Source organism: Cydia pomonella, chromosome 20 (genome assembly GCF_033807575.1).
Source record: "Cydia pomonella isolate Wapato2018A chromosome 20, ilCydPomo1, whole genome shotgun sequence".
Lineage (NCBI taxonomy): Eukaryota > Metazoa > Arthropoda > Insecta > Lepidoptera > Tortricidae > Cydia > Cydia pomonella.
Window position 1 is genome coordinate 5,362,368 of NC_084722.1, and position 19,888 is coordinate 5,382,255.

Consider the following 19,888-nt stretch of genomic DNA (forward strand, 5'->3'; position numbering starts at 1 on the left):
CCACACCGCTGCCAAAAAAAACGGTGACGGTACGGACCGTTTTTTGACCGTTTTTTAACCTGCGGTCTGGTCGCACCTTTAATTAGTTAAAATCACGTGCCATCTGCGCAACTGGACCAACTAATAATGCCGCAAGTACAAATCATTTCTTGCTACTAACGCAATTTTTTTGGCTCCAGCCACAGACAATATATCCTAAAGACGTAGCTTCGAGCAATTATTTCATGAAACCTATGCTGCCAAACATACAGGGGTGCAGAAACGCGGTGTACCGTGATTGGTCCGTTGAAAGTCACGTGGGCGTTAGATAAAAATGTATGCCGGCCGCTAGTGATGTGAAGCTTTGAATAAGTAGATTGTCAAAGATGATGGTAAGTACCTAAGACAGTAGAGGAATTATATGCAAGTAGGTGACTTCAATGTTATGTTGATTCCTTATTCGAGATGAATTTATACAGGCTGACTTCAAATTAGTAAAAATACAAACAAAATACTTGGTTGTGGCTATGTTAATGACCAATAGGTGTTACATTAACTCAGTTGTTAAAATTAGCCTTCTTTGTAGGTCGTAAGTTTCCAAAGAAAACAATAGTGATAAAATAATTACATTAAAAAAGTGCGGTTACCCTAGCACTCGATTAAGTCGATGTTACTAATATAAGTTATAATTTTCTTTAACAGGTTACAACACACATTTTAACAATATACGTTTTCTTCATACATATACATCTATTCACCCAAACGTCCATTCTTCAATTCACTCATCCACCTATTGTCTGAGACTAAGTCCACACATTCGACAGTTGTCTATTGAAGTGATGAGGCTGAGACGTACCGTTTGTCAAATCTATAATGTTTGTATTATTAATCACTAGCGGCCCGCCTTAAAGAGCGCTTGTGCAGTGCACTCCCATAAATAATTATAGTACCTAATTAATATAATACTACTTATTCATAATTAATGTATCTATTCTAAACAAATCAATAATAGTTAAATAAGTAATTATTATTTATTATAAGTTTATAGACAGCCTATGACTACTCGCCTACTGCTATATTTTATACGTACCGCGCGAAGCGGAGCGCTTTGGATTGCGCTCCTATGAAAAAGAAAGAGAAGTTTAGCCACAGTTCCGCACGTGAAACAGAAGATGTTCTATGAAGAAAGACGTAAAATTGGAGCGGCGCTCCTACTGCTCCTAGTCCGTTTGACCTTGTGCCTTCTCGACGAATGCGCGCGTACACCGCGCACCATTTTGTCATTGTTTGCAAACATACCTTTTACCTTCATATTTTTTTAAGTACGCGCGGGAATGCAATTTTGGCTTTTTTCATTCTAAATAATTAGACAAGAATTAAAAAAGGGAGTGCACATAAGTTGTTAGTGGTAAAATGATTAAAAGTGAATGAATATAACGTGACATTCATAAAATAATGTGAAAAAACTTTACAAAATCGACTCGAGTTAGATACAAAAAGACGACCTTCAACTTTCGTAAAAATGTTTGGACCGAAACCGGTGTGTTAACAATTTATTTAATGTTATAATTTATTTCCATGAAATAAAAAAAAAACATCCATAATTTCGAAACCATTTGTTAAATGAACTGCAGTTGACGTCTATCGGTCGTCAAGATATTCGTAAAACATTAGATTCCATTGCGCAATGGACTTTTTACCCAAAATCTATAAGATAGTTCAATGACCGGGTGGACGAAAACCGATATCTATAGGTATTTTGCGACGGATAATAAATTGGGTAGTTTTAGGTTTTTTCTTTAATGTAAGTGAACACCCGCAATATATAGTCACCGGCCGCCGCTGTTATTAATTAACCTTTTTTCACATCATATTTGATTGTATAGTCATTTGTTTTTTTTTTAAGATAATATAATATAATCATTTATTTGATAAAACACGAGTTGATAAGCTGTTAATATACAAATTCAGTTCTTTACATGTTCGGCTGGAATTTCAGCATTCAAATATTAATCACAAAAATAAATTACAAATATAAAAGAAGCCGTACAGCAAAATATTGGGGAAAAAAAAAATATGTCAAAAGTATTTTGTTTTAAATGTATCGTTTATTATTTTTTAATCGATTTTTGTCAACTTACGGAAATGTCATATGAATCGAATCGACAAACTTGACCACAACACTGCTTTTAAAAAAGAAATGACATTTTAGTGCCGATCACCGGCTGGCTAGACAAAGGTATTATGATTGGATAAAGGCTGGAAAGCTTGAAAGTGGTACTTTTTTTTAATGAGATGCGTGAGAGTTGCAAGTTCTTTAAATCGCGCTAGAAATGGTGCCAAGATCACAAAGATCAAATAAAGATGGACATTATAACCTCTCATCATTCAAAGAAGGATTTCCGCTCCTTGGAAGGCCACAAACAAATTGAAACCTTTGAGTAATCACCCGGCTAGCGTTGAGGGCGTTAGCGACCCAAAAAGCATTGCTAACCTCTTTAAGGACTATTTCGTTATAAAATCGGCTTTAGGCCCAACAAAGTTGGGGGGGCTAGATAGTGAGACCGAGCTAGTGTGGGTCCTAGCCTTACTGCTAAGGACATTGCTAAAATTATAAAATCAATGTCTGGAGGTAAATCCCGGGGATACGACGGTATCGCAAATTGATTTCAGTGCATGCACATGATTTCGGTGTTTTTTTTTTTAATCTCAAATATCTTAAGGTTCTAATGGAGGCCTCCACTACCATTACTACCAATATTTTTTTAAATGAAGGCTCAATTTTAAGAAATTATGTCGCATATCATAAGTAAAAAAAATTCGGCACCGAAGTCACGCACCGAGAATCGCCCGCCTGCGACTTGTGCATTTTTGTACACAATGCAATTCACATAGGGCTGCTATCCGTCCGGGTTTTCCTGGATTTGTCCTAGTTTGGAGGCCGTCCGGAGGGGGGGGGGGGGGGGGGGGGGGTGTCAAGAAGTGACACTTTTCATTTAAGGAAGCAACTCATTGAATTTAAGTATTTATCGGCATTATTGTGTACAAGTAGGTTTCTTCTCTAATAAAAATGAAATATAATTTCAAAGACCTAAGTTGCGTTGATTTTTATAAGTTTATTTCAGAAAAGAAAGACGTCTTATCGAAAATCGGTGGATCAGAAAAATATCACTACTAATTGTAAGCTAAAGAAAATTGACTTTTTTGACTTGCTGGAAAAAGTGGCTATGTTGATACACAACTAAGCAAGTATTAAAGATAAATAGACGGGAGAGATAAAATATTCAGATTTTTAAAATAAGGTCTACATGAATCTAAGGTATTCAGTCCAAAAACAGCTCCTATACAATTTTTTTGCATGAGAAATGCATCATTAATATCCGTAGATCTACCCCACAATATTATTCCGTATTGAAGGTTTGAATGGTAACAACCGGCACTCCTGTCTTGTAGTGTTGGTTGATTTATTGTAGCTGGAGCTGGATAATCTGGTGTTTGATTTCCCGTTGCTTGTGGCGGTACATGAGGGCACTACTTTTCGTTTATTATTAATTTTTTATTACAAATTATTGCATGCTCTTCGTTATGTTTGGTAAGCCTGTTAGGTTTTTAAGCCATATTTTTGTCAAGCTCGAGTTCTAATGATGGATTCTATGAGGAATTGAGGGAACTCCTTATAAGAGTTTATAAGCATACTTACGATTTTTGATTTTTTATCTAAAAACCAAGCATTTGCATTTAAATAGTGCTATTTCGTGAAACGGAACTGCTCATGAGGACCAGAATGAAACTCTTATATTCTATACGACAAATGATTTTTAAAAGTCTTTGTTATGAGATGCACTATGGGTATAAATAATATAAGTGGCATATTCAACTATTTGTGAAGTCGGTTTTTTTCTTTTAAAGATGATTAAGTAAGGAAACTAATCTAGGTATGGACTATGGAGTGAGCACTCTACGCTTAGTTATTGATCTGTGACCCTATATTAAATAAAGATAAGATACGTTTTCATTGTATGTACGACAAGCTAATAAAATCTTCAAGCGGGTCCCTCGCGTATTATTAAAACGAATTTGTCAAATCTAACCATTTATAACATGACAATACGAGCCAAGGCAGGCGTCTTCGTGAATGACACGATCTATAGAGGCTTTATGATATGTTCGAGTCTCACGGGAGTTTTATAGTTAAGAGAGAGAGTATATATATACGTCTATACGCTGAAGGAATACATTCATTTATTTATATTTAATATACAATGATATTTATAACAAAAAGTGCAGGATTTCAGTATACATAGAGGTCTCTTATATTCTTCCATTTTGCAAAATTTAGATGTGCTTGATGCCGGTTATCTGAAAAAAGAACGATATTTAAATAAATTGGATCTTTTTAAATCGAGAGCGAATAGACATCTTTTAGGTAAGCATGTTCCATCCTAGACAGCATCGGCACTTTCCACCAGGTGAGATTGTGGTCAAATGCTTACCTTTTCGTAATAAAAAAAAATCCCTGAATATCATGGGGTTTATATGGTTTATTATGGATATGGTGACTTGTGGACGCCATAATCGTCACTTTTGTGACAAGATTTTGTTTAAAAGGTTCAGAAATAATCTCATTGTCATTAGGTTAGGTCAGGATATCGAGGTGGAATCGACGGGACAAATCAACTATAGACAAAGCCCTGAATACATTTTTAACTCCAAAAAACGGTCCATACAACTGACACTTATCTGTCATATCACTTTAAAGTTCCCTTCTCTATAAATACATCCCGCCCGTAGCTTTGATATAATAGCAGTCAATAAGAAAAAAAATTAGGGTAAAACTAAAACTTTAGATCAATTATATTACATCTTTTTATATAATTCTTCTGCATTACTTGACATTATCTCAAAATTAACTGTAACCTTTACTTAAATAATATTGGGTGTAAAAAAATATATCATGAAAACCGGCCTTTTTACTAAATCGCGGAAATTCTTAAAAATAATATATAAATGTAGAACCCTATAAAAGAAAGTCTGCATAGCTTTAAACGGCGTCTAAAACACTGGCTTATTGAGCGCCCGTTTTATAATTATAATGAATTTTTAATGTATAAGGGCAGTTAGTCCTTTTACACATCAATTTGGATATAATTATTAATCATATATTAATTATTCTGTTTTTTTATTATTATTATTTCTATTTTACTATTATAAGATATTATCATAATTTCAATGAATTTGTGACTTGTCATTTTTCTTTTTTTTTAATGTATTAATTGAAAATTTTAATGTTATTGTTTGTAATTTTACCGTGATGTAAGGATTAATTTTACTGTATAGTAACTTGATGTTAATTATTAATGTTGACTTGTAAATTGGCTTTATACAATAAATGACTATGACTATGACTATGAAATACAGTTGTGTACTATAAATGTAATTTAATGAAGATCGTCCTATAGACATTTTTTTTTTTCTGGATGACATGGGTTTGGATGTAAAGCTTTGATTGGAAATAATAGGCAAGATACTAAATTACATTTATAGTAGACAACTGTATTTCTTTTATAGAGGTCTACTTTTTTATAAAAAATTGCGTAAGTTAGTAAAAAAAGCCGGTTTTCATATTTCTTTTCCTACCAATATTATTTAAGTAATGGTTACAGTTAATTTTGAAACAATGTCAAGTAATGCAGAAGAATTATATAAAAAGATCCAATATTATTAATCTAAAGTACTTAATAGTTTTCCCCTAATGTACATTATCTTATGTACTGCTATTATATTGCACACAACTGTACCTACAACACAAGCCTTATTGAGCTTACTCGTACCGTGGGACTTAGTCAATTTGTGTAATAATGTCCTATAAATAAAAATTTAAAAAAACTTGTGCGGCATAACATTTATTTGTAGTTTTACATGTATGTAAAATGTATAATGATTGGTGCACTAAAGAATATTTACTTACTTACTTACTTACAATATTAATTACATGTTGGCGTTATCAACATGCGAGCTGTATAGTTTTGAGTGTATAACGATAATGAGTGTGAGCGGCATTGCGATATAATACATTCGATAGAGACTCACTAAAAGAAAACGAACCAAAGGATGTCGAACTTAAAGATATCCTTCTGTTCTAAAGGAAAACAAGAAGATTTGAGGAGAATATAGTGTGGGAATGCCGCCGGGACGGTAACCTGCAGCTCCAACCTCAGGAAATTGGGCTGAATGAACGCAGCACTCGATCGACAGCCCGCCTGTTTCCGGCCGGGCGTCCCTACACTACATCTACATCTTCATAGTTTTGAGTCGTGACAAAATTCCCGTGGGGTTATTTATGAGCTCTAGTCAGACTTGTATAATTATAGCAGTTCGTTTGGTGTCATCTCGGGCATTATCATGTCGATCACTGGGACGTTTACTTCAGTTAACTTGTGAACAATGGTTACCTTGGACCTCTCATTGTCGATGCACTCGTACACCTGATTGGCGCGCTCGCAGCCTGCCACCGGGTTTTGGTTCACTGTAACAAACCACATACAATTTAGGGCCTAGAAGCCTGTGAATACTCGTACCTCCCTTCCAACTAGCACGCATCATCTACCAAGTAGACCTCTGATCTCCTTCTTAATGGATGGAGCTTAGGATTTGCTAGCAGTTAATAATTCAAATAAAGTGTAGTTATTCTTATTATTATTTTATACCACGTCGGTGGCAAACAAGCATACGGCCTGCCTGATGGACACCTGCAACTACGGAGGTGTTACATGGACTGGTTGGGTCATTTTCCCAAAATCATTATTTCCTTGTAGCGTAATTTCCAGTCGCATTTTTTCCTATTCTTAATTTACACCAGACGTATTTATTCCTAACATGATTTTTCCATTCGCATATTTTCCCATTAGACAATTTAACTATTCTTAATTTACTCTAGACGTATTTATCGACGATCCACCCGCCATTCTGACATCAGGTTCATCTTTTTTGTTAAATATTTCGTTTTAAGGAGAGGTACACTAGATTGTATTAAAGGTACACTGAGGTACACCGAAGGTACAATATGTTTATAAATATTTCGTTCAATTTTGCTGAGGTCCACCCGCCATCCTGACGCTCACAAATTTATTACACTGAAATGGTGGGCTTGTCAAATATAATATCTACACACCTTTATAAATTTCTAATGGAATACTGTACAATATTAGTCTTCTCAAGTCGAAAAACAAGCGTCTAGGCTTAATTGCTAGAGAACTTCTATATGCGGATGATGCTGCACTAGTTGCAAACTCTGAAAATGAACTTCAGGAGTTGGTGACGCGTTTTGGTCGCACCTGTCGACTGTTCTCAATGAGCATAAACACCAGGAAAACTGTCATCATGGTGCAAGGCATGGTGTAAACCAGTCTCCGGAAATCATGTTCAACGGTGCTGTACTCGATGTCGTCGACCATTTCTGCTATCTTGGCTCTACCACCGCCCAGTCACAATCTCTAGACAAGGAAATAGATACTCGGATAGGCAGAGCATCAACTGTTTTTGGAAGGCTTTTCGTGCGCGTATATAGAAACATTATGCTCACTACATATACCAAAGTTCTTGTATACCAGACCTGCGTCCTAAGTATATTGCTGTACGCATCAGAAACATGGACTACATACGCGAAACAAGAACGCAAACTGAACGTTTTCCATATGCGCTGCCTGAGGACTATACTTGGAGTTACCTGGCAAGATAAAGTTAATAACGAGGTAGTACTCTCAAGAACACATTGCTTCAGCTTAACTGCTATGTTAAAGCAGAGAAGACTTCACTGGCTCGGTCACGTTCATCGCATGGACCCTGAGAGACTACCACGCCAAGTAATGCTGGGTCAGATAGCGGACGTAAAAAGACCTGTTGGGCGTCCAACTCTACGATTTAAGGACGCTTGTAAGCGGGACATGGACAGTTTTGGCATTCGGACCGACGGTTGGGAGAAACGCGCCGAAATGAGACCGGAATGGCGTCGCGACATTAAAGTCGGAATAGGTATCACAGCACGACGATGACTGGCTGGAGAACGTTAAGCAGAAAAGTCTTTGTCGTGCTCTACCACCTCCTGCGGACTCACGATTTGTGTGCGATCGATGTGGAAAGAAATGTCGCTCTGCTATAGGACTTTATAGCCACCAACGGCGATGCCTAGCCCCATAAACCTACAAGCGCCGCAACAAGCATCTACAACAGATGATGTGCCAATGCCAATGATGACATTTTAATCATTCTTTTTCAGGAAATTAAATCTTTTAAAAAAATCTGAGTTATACACCTACTCATTCTTTGTAGCTATGCTTTAGTTTGATTGCTCTGCCTTATATAGTTTAGGAGAAAAACGACTTTTAAAAATGTGTCCATAAAATGACGTTTTTACATTATCTCGGTGACGGTTCAAGATAGGGGGCTGAAAGTTAAGGTGTTTCTATATTATAAGATAGCCAACAAATGACATTATAAAAATTTGATATTCGTCACAGGGGCCACTTCTCCTTCCTTAGCCTGCTAGACCCTTTGCTAGAAAAAAATTAGGTTTTTACATTTTCGGACGCGATATGGCAACCGCGGGACTTTAGGGGATGGTAAGATTAAATGTATTTCATAAAAAGATTAAAATATTTCTTACATTGAAATAGTCTCTGAGTCTGTGCGGAGACGCATTTAGTATACATTGCTCGTATCTACTTATGATTATTTTTAATTTTGAAAATTAATAAATAAATGTTTCAAGCAAATAAATCGTAAGTTAATCATTTTATATGAAAACTGTGATGTTTTCATTTATTCATTATTATTGCGTCAATGACTTTTGTCTATGTTCTAACCGGCCAGACCCAAGTGCAAAGCCTATTCAAATTTTTTTTTTTTTTAATATTATTATGGAGGGTAGACGTGTCTCTAACCTCAATAGATTTTATGAACATAGACAAAGACAAACTGAAATAGGTAATCATATATATGTGCATACATATACATGGATGAATGAATACAGTACCCCTAGTGTAAATAAATTCGATTTCGTACGCGTTTGCGTTTAGTCTCATTTTGTATTGGATTTAGAAAGAGCGCACCAAGCGGGACGTTTTGGAAACTCAAAATCCTATACAAAATGAGACTTAACGCAAACGCGTTCGTCACGTTATGATGTCGATTAAATTTACACTAGGGGTACAGATTCACTCAGGTTACTGATAACTTTATTGTTACTAACTGATAACTTTGTTTTCCGCTTACTGCTCCTAGACTAGCTACTTATTATTATTAAGGTAGGGCACTCAAGGTCTATTAACACATTACTTATTTTTACATTATTTTTTGTATAAGACTGTTTGTTGCCTAAATAAATTAAATTAAAAAATAAATTAAAAATATATTTAAAAAAAATCACACATGGTAGTGTGACACACATCAAAATATTTGATAAAAATAATTTTATTTGTTCCCAAAGTTGTATATACAAAGCAAGATGGGAGCAATGTTGCTGTAGCAACATATTTTTATGTTAATTTGCCAGTAATTAGTCTTTCTCCAGCACCAGACCACACATGCGCTATTATGAAGGGTCATATCTTTCAAAGGAAGTCAACAGGCTTTGCTGTATGTATAGGCTCTCGAGAAAATGATTAATGGAGAATAGGGTTGTTTCCATCTACAAATCTTAGGGCACAATAGTATCCCAATAAATTCTTATGGATTATAAGAACATGTTAAACTACCTTTAGTGGACCTCTAATGAGCATATTTTTGTAAATATTGAATTTAAAATATCTTTTAACACACGTCACGTGACCGAGTCAAACGACATTGAAGATTCTGATGACGTCACAACTCACGGTTTGACACTGGGCTATAACCGCGAAAATCAAAGTTCGTCATTGCGGGCATTTTTCTCTGTCATTCTAATTACGTCTTAGTAAGAGTAAAAGAAAAAGATCCCCACAATATACGATTTTCGGTTTTTGCGGTAGGGCCCCCCGTTGTCTGTTCCAAAGAGTAAAGTAAGTATATAGGTCTGTTCTCGCACAAAATTTAATACTCAAGGTGGGCAATTAATTGAAGCTTCGATATCTGCACTAAAAATTAACATCATAGAAATGCTAATGGACAATAAATACTTTATGATATATAAAAACTCATTATTACAGAAAACATATTTTATTAGCTGGTTAAAAAACCCACACGCACGCATACACAGCTTGCCCACCACCTATATGGCTACGGCTTGAGTATCAAATTCTGCACTGAGAATAGCACCTATATAATTACTTTACTTTTTGGTATGTACATAGTTGTGTCAAACCGTAAACTGACGTCATACAATTTTCAAAGAGCGTTTTGGGCGCGAAAGCATGGGTCAAAATATATTTTGTTAATTTAACATATTTAAAGCCGTTTTTAGGGTAAAAGTTAAATTTTAGGGCAACGTTTGGTTAATATAGAACGTATTACAAACGTTTCAAAAAATTGGAAACAACCCTATTGATGGTTAGTGATGAAATTGGAAATAAAACCAAATTAAAATGTGAACGAGTGTAGGTATGATAGGTTTAACAGGTTTTACTTACGGGAGTTGCATGCTTTAGCGATTGCGTTGATCTGCTCCGGACTGAGTCCTACTGAGTTTTGGAATGCCAGCAATTTGGCCGCTCCGGCCTCCAGGTATAGTCCGTCCTTGTCTAACTGCACACACAACACATAATATATTCTAGGAAACCAATTTTAAGGCCCTGCATCAAAAAATAACAGGATCTTTGAAGCGTGGTAGTGGCTAGCCCCGGAAACAAACAGATGTAATTTTCGGATATATGTATCTTAACTAGTGATGTGCCGTTCCCGGGAAAGTTCCTTAGGTGGGAAATTTCCCATGGGAAGGGAAATTAGGGGAATTTTGAAATTTTAGTATGTATACAATTTGTATTATTAAAAATTCCGTCAAAACATGGACCCTAAATCCTTTTACAATGACATTAAACATTAAAACTCATCCACTGATGAAAATTCCCTCAATTCCCGGGAAATTTCGCATTGTTCCTTGGAAATTTCCCATAGTTTCCGGGAATAATTCCCTGGCCAAAATAAAACAATTTTCACAATAGTACTTTTTTAATCATTAAAAACAATAAATATCATCATAGTTTAATTGGAATATTTAATGTGTATACAAATAAAAGATTACAACTAGTTTAAACAGTAAAGTAGTGTTTTTTTTAAATAGTATTTCTTTAATCAACAATAAAAATTACAATCACCATAGTTTAAGTTGTACATCGAACGCCCATAAAACATTAAAATTAAAATTAGTATAAACAGAGCAGGGCTCCAGGGCTTTTTTATAAATATTCGACATTCTTACACAAATTGACTAAGTCCCACAGTAAACTCAAGAAGGCTTCTGTTGTAGGTACTCACTAGCCAAGATTGGTCCTCCAAAGTAGTTTTATTTCATTACTAATATAGATTCTATTGTAAACTTACTTTTTCTTCAGTGTTCATACTGATCGACATTTCGGCTACAGTCAGCTATGATGACGAATAATTAGATTCACTATTCGATTCACTGCTGTTCTTATTTCTTCTATTTTCTTGAAAATAACACTGTACGTTACTTGGTACTTTAGGGTATTTACCTAAATAGCAGGCAAATTTTGTCACGTTCTTAAATAAAAACAACTATGCTGCAGTAATTGGAAGAATACGTCCCTTTATTATTGACAGTATGAGTGGTGAAATATTCACTTCTGCCTCATGATTTACGAGTAGGTACATCTACGTACATGTTCCTTACACCGAATACGTAAAAAGACTGAACGTGGGATACGGTATCGTATCTTTTGAGAAGAACTGATAGATATACATTGAAAGAAAGAGATAGATATATTATGAACGCTACAAAAACAAAAAAAAAACAATGCATCCATGAAAATTAATATAATTGTGAACAAAACAAAAGCATATTATTATTGCATAAAATGTAAACATATCCAAAAAACCTTTACCTTGCATAAAGAAAACGTTTTTTTTGGCGAAATTTATTTTATTCATCGCGGTTAATATTCGTTAGAACTAAATTCTAATTCGCCCAATTACAATAGCAATATTCCCCTGTTTTGGGGATATTCCTGGGAACGAAAGACATTTCCCGGGAATTTACCATAAGGGAATATTCCTGTTCCCGGGAAATTTCCCACAGCACATCACTACTCTTAACTATATGATGAAAGGGTTTGATGGCGGTCGAAACACAAATGCTTAAAATTTTCTCGATGGGTACCTAATGATTCTCCGAAAATTAATTCGCAGATTATCGATTCGCAGACAACGATTCGCCGAATATCTTTTCGCAGGGTGATAAATATTGTTATGTCGCGCAAGAGGTTTGACATGGTGTCCTATTGATTTTCCGACAAACAATACGCCGATTTTCGATTCGCCGACAACGATTCGCAGACGGGTTTTTTGGCCGAATAACGATTGGCAGAATGTCATTACGCATAATAGTCGTTTGCACGAGTAGTTAATTCGCAGAATATTGATACGCATATTTACTTTTCGTAGAATAATCATTTAGTAACTCTCACAATCAGCCGAGAAACTATTGGTCGAAACTCAATAGGTCGAATAATCATTTGGCATTAATATTGATTAACAAAAGTTCCCTCTTATTTATGGCTAGACTAGGACATGACTAAACTACAGAAAAACTTTTAGTTTGAGCTTGATAAACATGGTTTTGATACATTTAATTATATACTTATTTTCATTAACACAAATGACCATAAAATTTTATGCCTTGAAAGGAGCAATTCTGAATATATATATATATATATATATACATTTCGGAGATCTCGGATCGGCTTTAACGATTTCGATGAAATTTGCTATATGAGGGTTTTCGATCTAGCTAGGTCGTATCTCGGTCCATATATTAAAAACCTATATTGCATAGGTACGATGGCCCACACTGTTAACTGTCCATCGGTGGACCTTATTACAAAAGGCATAAGGTCCACCGTTGGATACTTAAGAGTGTTGCTGTTTGTACAGCTTTTGTTCATATTTAAGTTAAAAATTGATTCAAAACTAAACTAAGCTTAACGCATATACTTAAAAAAGCGGCCAAGTGCGAGTCGGACTCGCCCATGAAGGGTTCCGTACCATTTATGACGTATTAAAAAAAAACTACTTACTAGATCTGGTTCAAACCAATTTTCGTTGGAAGTTTGCATGGTAATGCATATCATATATTTTTTTTAGATTTTTCATTCTGTTATTTTAGAAGTTACGGGGGGGGGGACACTTTTTACCACTTTGGAAGTGTCTCGCGCAAACTATTCAGTTTAGAAAAAAATGATATTAGAAACCTCAATATCATTTTTAAAGACCTATCCATAGATACCCCACACGTATGGGTTTGATGAAAAAAGATTTTTTGAGTTTCAGTTCTAAGTATGGGGAACCCTCAAAATTTATTGTTTTTTTTCTATTTTTGTGTAAACATCATAATGCGGTTCATAGAATACATCTACTTACCAAGTTTGAACAGTATAGCTTTTATAGTTTCGGAAAAAAGTGGCTGTGACAGAATCGGACAGACAGACGGACATGACGAATCTATAAGGGTTCCGTTTTTTGCCATTTGGCTACGGAACCCTAAAAAGGATAATATTTTATTTAAATCTTTCTGAAGTCAGTTTTTTTTGTAAAAGAGTTTTAATTTCGAAAATAACGATGTATAAAATGTGAAACGTGATTCGACTAAACATTCCTTAAACGAATGGATTACTCTGGCAAATGAAAATCGGTCAATAATAGTTCTGCTAATTTACACAGAAGCGAACTGAACTGTATGCGAACCAAGAATCTGCGTATCGTTAGTCGACCTAAAGTTACATCTACAAATTAATCACCCTGCGAAACGTTGTTCGGCGAATCATTGTCTGCGAATCGATAATCTGCGAATTAATTGTCGGAGAATCATTAGGTACCCCAAATCATTTGTAGTTTTACATGTATGTAAAATGTATAATTGTTGGTGCAATAAAGTATATTTACTTACTTACTTACTTACTTACCCCAATATTTGACGTTGCCAACAGGCGCGCAGTATAGTTGAGTCATTTTTACTCCGATTAGAATCAAAATACCATCACTAAAGACTCACCACTCCGGTTTTTTCGTATATACAATGGGAGTAACATATGTTTGTCTCCTGGATATGCTTGCATGCATCATGTGCTTCTTTGGGAACGTCTTTCTACAACAAAGAAATAAAATGAATTAGGTTTAGTTATGCTATGCAGGATGTGTTAAGGTGACGTTCGGATTCAGACTGCACCAGCATTACTGCGCCACATTTCTGATGACTGCCAACGTCAAAAATCCGGGCAGTTACATCGATTTCATTGAAAGTAGCATATTTTGTAAACTGTTCAAGTTAGATTAACGGAACAAAATTATATTGAACAATAATAAAAAAAAATAACCCACGTCATGTACTTATACTTCATTATGTAAAAAAACATTAATGATACGCTAATTATTTTACATTGTATAATAGTATTTCTGAATAGTATTTTAATAATTAATTTAGGTAGAATTGTCGTTAGTTATGGTATGGGGAGTTTCAAAGATTTATTTGTACAACATAGGTTAGATTACAAGATTTTACATAAATATTTTGGTATTACTATGTCGTGCCTATTGGCATATAAATTTAATAAGAATACACACTCTAATCATAGTATCACAGGCAAACAATAATAAATAGAACAGGGTTATATCATGAGGTAAATCTTAATTAGGTAATTAGAAAAAATTATAATAATAGAGGTCAGCATCCATTCAGTCAAAATTCTGTTATAAAGTAATAAGCTTTCTTGGTAAGAAAAGCTTTTAGGTTTCTTTTAAAAACATTATTGGAAGAGATCCCTTTTAGGGATAAGTTCGCCTTTGTACAGTCAGCGTCAAATAATTTTTAGCAGTCAAAGTGGCCAAATAGTTAGGTACACCATACTAAATATATGGTGTACCGAACTATTTGGCTACTTTGGTTGCTACAAAGTATTTGACGCTGACTGTACATAACATTTTTTTTGTTTTGTTTTGTCTGTTTTATGTTAAACTGTTAATGTGCAATAAAGTGACATACATACATACATACATTATCCTGAGTTAAATATCAGAATGGTTATTTTAATTGTTTGTCGTAAAAAAAAGTGAAAAAAAAAACTTACTTGGAAAGTAAATTGTTCTAGAGCACAAACCTATCACTTTCTGCACACTTCACACATAAACAATTATATACCCACTTTCAGAGTAATGAGAAATGAAAAATTAATTTTATGCATGGATAATGAAATCTGAAGGAAAACTTATGCCAAACGTAGAATATCATAAGAAGTTTTGTCAGAATAGAACTATGTATAGGTACTCGTCTCTTTTATGGGTTTATAACTAGTATAAGATAAAGGCAGCATGATTGTCTCTGACAGCCGATGCTTGCCAGACTATACTCACACTTGGCAACGCCACAACGCTCACAAGCACGGCCGCTGCCAGCACGAGGAACAAGGACGACATTATTACAATGAGTGGCTCTCGCTCTAACTTGTAGATGAACAGCTCACGCTCCAACTCGCGGACTGCGGCGGAGCGGCGCTGCTGCCTGTTTTATAGCAACCTCGTGATTCACTCAGGACTCAATTCGGTCTTCCCTAATAGTCATACTAGCTACCTAATCTGAACGGCAACAAACAGGAAATGGTAATTGTGTGGTTTAAGGGGGTCCCTAACGCCAATGACCTTCGATCTAAATCCCTTAGTTTTCTAATGTTTTTTGTAGCTTATTATATTAACAGCAACGGCTGTAAGCAATATAGTATACCATATTTACTTTTTTTTTTTTTTTATACTACGTCGGTGGCAAACAAGCATACGGCCCGCCTGATGGTAAGCAGTCTCCGTAGCCTATGTAAGCCTGCAACTCCAGAGGAGTTACATGCGCGTTGCCGACCCTAAACCCGCCCCCCCTCGTTGAGTCTCGTTGTTACTTCAAAGTTCACTGTCTTTGTTCAAGTTCATTGTTCAACTTTGATGTCAAATATCTCGAAATTTTAGGCCTAAAACTGGTTTACTTTTGTGTTAAGTAATTTAAAATTAAAATCTCTGACCAGTTTTTAGAGACGCAAAGACGAACCCAAATGTGTAGATTTCGTACATGTAAAATCCTTCACAGCAATCTAGTAACAAAAAAAGTGTTTTTTTAGACATTGTTTAAAAAAAATAAGTGTTCATTTCTTTCAAAATCCGTTTGTCTTATAATTCTATCTATAGTGCAAATGTAGAAGTAACAACTCAAAACTAGTCAAAAAAACCGCGGGGAGCCCCTTAAAACCTAAATTGTTCTGAGAATTGCGATGTCTTGAGGAAAGTACAATCTGTAGTTAAGCTAACCATGCACGTACTGGAATAAGACAAAGTGAGGGAGTGTCATTAGAGTTAGATCAAGATAAGTTGGCAGTGATTTTGACAGCCCAGACAGTGCGAGTGTTATTTTAAACGTCGTACTTTATGACATTATGACGTTTACGTTCGTTTACTTGAAACTTGCACATGCTTGGCTATCAAAATCGCTGCCAACTTAGCTGGGTCTGACTCTATACACGTCATACTTTCATAGAAATATGACATTAATGAATAAACAAATTGTTAAGATTTAGACCGTTTTCTCCCGAAATGGAATTTCATAGAAAAATTACCGTTATTTCGTTAGATTCGAAAAGCTATTCATCCTCTTAAAGCGTTAAATCCATTGACATATATCTAAGGACGGGCCTTTCGGGAACTTAGAATGGTGCTAGTTTAGCGGTGTCACTCACGAATCCGAGCCAATCGTGCAGTTTAACGCAACTAGTTGTGACCAATCGCGCGCGTGATGGGAACACATCAACCAATGGCGTTGTGGCTTTAGACTACACGATTGGCTCGAATTCGTGCGTGTGACACCGCTGTACTGGCCCCATTATTATTGCTCTTAAGGCGCGTTCTTAGATACGAGTATATGTCAATGGTTGAACCGATTTAGATAAATTTGGTATGGAGATAGTATGAGGACCGGGATAGAACACAGGATAGTTTTTCTCATTCATTATTCCACGCTGACGAATTTGCGGGCAGAAGCTTGCAACCGGTTTTGTTAAACAATATAAAAATATGTAAAATAAAATAAACTAATATCCGTGAGTACGTGAGCTGAACGTCCGTAGATCCGTAGATGAGCTGAACGTCCGTAGATCCGTAGATTTAGTGAGGTAACTCGGAACCAAACGAATGTGGGCTGTGGCTGTCCGGCAGCGAAAAACGCAATTCTAAATTTCGTTAAAGGCAAACCAATATAATTCGGCAACGTTTTCGATAGCCCACCGTAAACGTCAACGTCATAATTTCATAGAACTAATAGAACTTGCACTGTTGGGGCTATCAAAATCGGTGCCAACTTACATATCTTGGTATGTTATCTGCCTCTTTAGCGTTCTTTCATATTGTGCGATAGAGAGGCAGATGAGTCGGACCAAGCATGGATTTGCAATGACGAAGAATGGCAATGTCATCATTAATGTCAATTTTTTACAAAACTATGACGTTTAATATTGGCACTCCCTCACTTTTCCTGTTCAATTCGGTTTAAAGTTGACTAGGCGGACTCTAAAGAAATTTCTTCTCTACATATCTTCTTTCTCAATCGATTCTCGTGAATTTTGTTGAGCAGGGTGCTTAGCCAACATGCCAACTGTTAATGTTCCGTAATAGCGTAGTTATCACTCTTCTATATTAAGTGCGACAGAAACATTGGCGTTTCGTTGACTAGGCACCCAGGTTTATGCAATTATTTTGTCGATTCAGTCACATTCAGTTTATGGAATTTTTCAAAATGGCGTAGCCATGGGGATTTGCAAAGTTCTACAACTCACAGGGACTCTAGTAGATACTGTTGACTGTGTAATGTTTAATATAATGATGAAAAAACTATGAGACACTTGCCATAATGCCATATCGTATATTATTACTTGTTATAATGTAATTATTATTATACGTTGATTTTGTTATATTATGATTTGAACTAAATCGTAATAGTTGATATAATGCCTATTTTTGTGCCTGGTATAAAGACATATTCTATAATAGCTTTTGTTGTATTATATTTTAATATAGGTACCGTAATACTTTATAGAATCAATAACATTATTTTTATACGATGTCGTAGTTCTAACCTAACCTAACCCACTTTTCTGCGAGCCTTTTATTTCTATTGAGACCTACATATAATTATATAACGTCACTAGTTATAACAAATACGAGTATGTTTTAGAGTATGTACTAATTATGGCAGTGTATATGAGACGAAATGTTAATATACCCTATAACCATTATACCAATAATAACATTATGTATCGTCGTTAATTAGGTAATATAGAAGTATGCCTTGCCTTTTATTACGTTATTCAAAATGATGATATATCAAACTATAATATATGAAAAGTAATTATAAAAAATATAGTGCACCCCTTTTGACTAGGGATTAGCCTGAATGATTTTACCCATTTTCCTCGTACGATGCGTAAGAAGATTTGACCATTATCTAAATTAAGTAATAGTATTCGGAGAAGTGCCGAATCATTTTAGTGGTTGTAATGATTGGTCACTTTATTTGATCATTACTTATGTGTGTTTATCATACTTGTAAAAATTCTGGACAATATCTTAGCAAATCTATGATTTGGTACTGTAGGTACTGGCCAAAAATATATCAACTTCAGGTTTTTACGGCAAACCTTTTTACGGCTCCTAGTTGACTACGGTTTGCCGTAAAATCGTCGTTACTGTATTTTATGTCAAAATTTATTGATATTGCTGTTGAAGTAATTCAAAATATTCATTTCACCTTAGCAGCTCGAACATGCTTGAACAAGGGTACTTCGCTGCTTAACAAAATAGCATTTAACAGTGAGAGAAAATTAATGACCTGTACATTCGAATGTAATTTCTACACCAGGGCCCTCATACAAGTTCGAAAATCCTTAAACGAGGAATGATCAGCGTATCAGGTGATTCGCTGTTTAGGCTTATTTAGTGGTTGATAAGAAGAATGATTCATAAACGCATATTAGCCGTGTATTAACTTGGGCTTTCAATGCCGGGATCTCGGGATCCCAAAATACCGGGATCTGGTCTACGCAAACGCATTTTTCAATACCAGTATATTTAAATGATTTTCTCACACTATTACACACTATCACACCAAAAAAAATTTTGCAAGCTATGTTTAAAGTTAGTCAAATGACGTGCTAAAGAAATTAGGCCTGTTAAAATTTCACCCGATGTAACTACATTTATAAAGCATGTGTATATTTGTAAAGATATATAAGGACCGATTCATTGTACATGTAAATACTCATCCTCGCCCGGCTACAAATACGCTAAAAATTCTTCCTCCAGGAAATTGTATTTCAAAAAGCTTTTATACAAATACCATCTACATAATGGCCCCTAAATTGTTTAAGAACTTACCGGATTTCCTCATAAAAGAACAGCTGTCAACGTTTAAGATTAGGTTAAATAACTTATTAAAAGAGAAATGTTATTACAATATAGATGAATTTATTACGGACACTGACAAGCACGCGCGCTGAGCGCTGGTGGCCTAGCGGTAAGAGCGGTGGCGTGCGTGTGGAGGTCGCGGGTTCAAACCCGGCTCGTACCTATGAGTTTTTCGATGAAAGAAAACATCGTGAGGAAACGGGACTAATCCCAACCAGGCCTTAATTTAATTAGTAACTTACTTACTTAGTATTGAAACAAATATTCCTCTAGGACC

The 19,888-nt window shown here is 35.4% G+C and overlaps 1 protein-coding gene across 1 annotated transcript in view; it reads left to right on the top strand.

Moving 5' to 3' along the window:
- Positions 1–19,888, top strand: part of LOC133529126 (leucine-zipper-like transcriptional regulator 1) — a 51,381-nt gene that overhangs the window by 16,553 nt on the left and 14,940 nt on the right. The window lies entirely within an intron of this gene.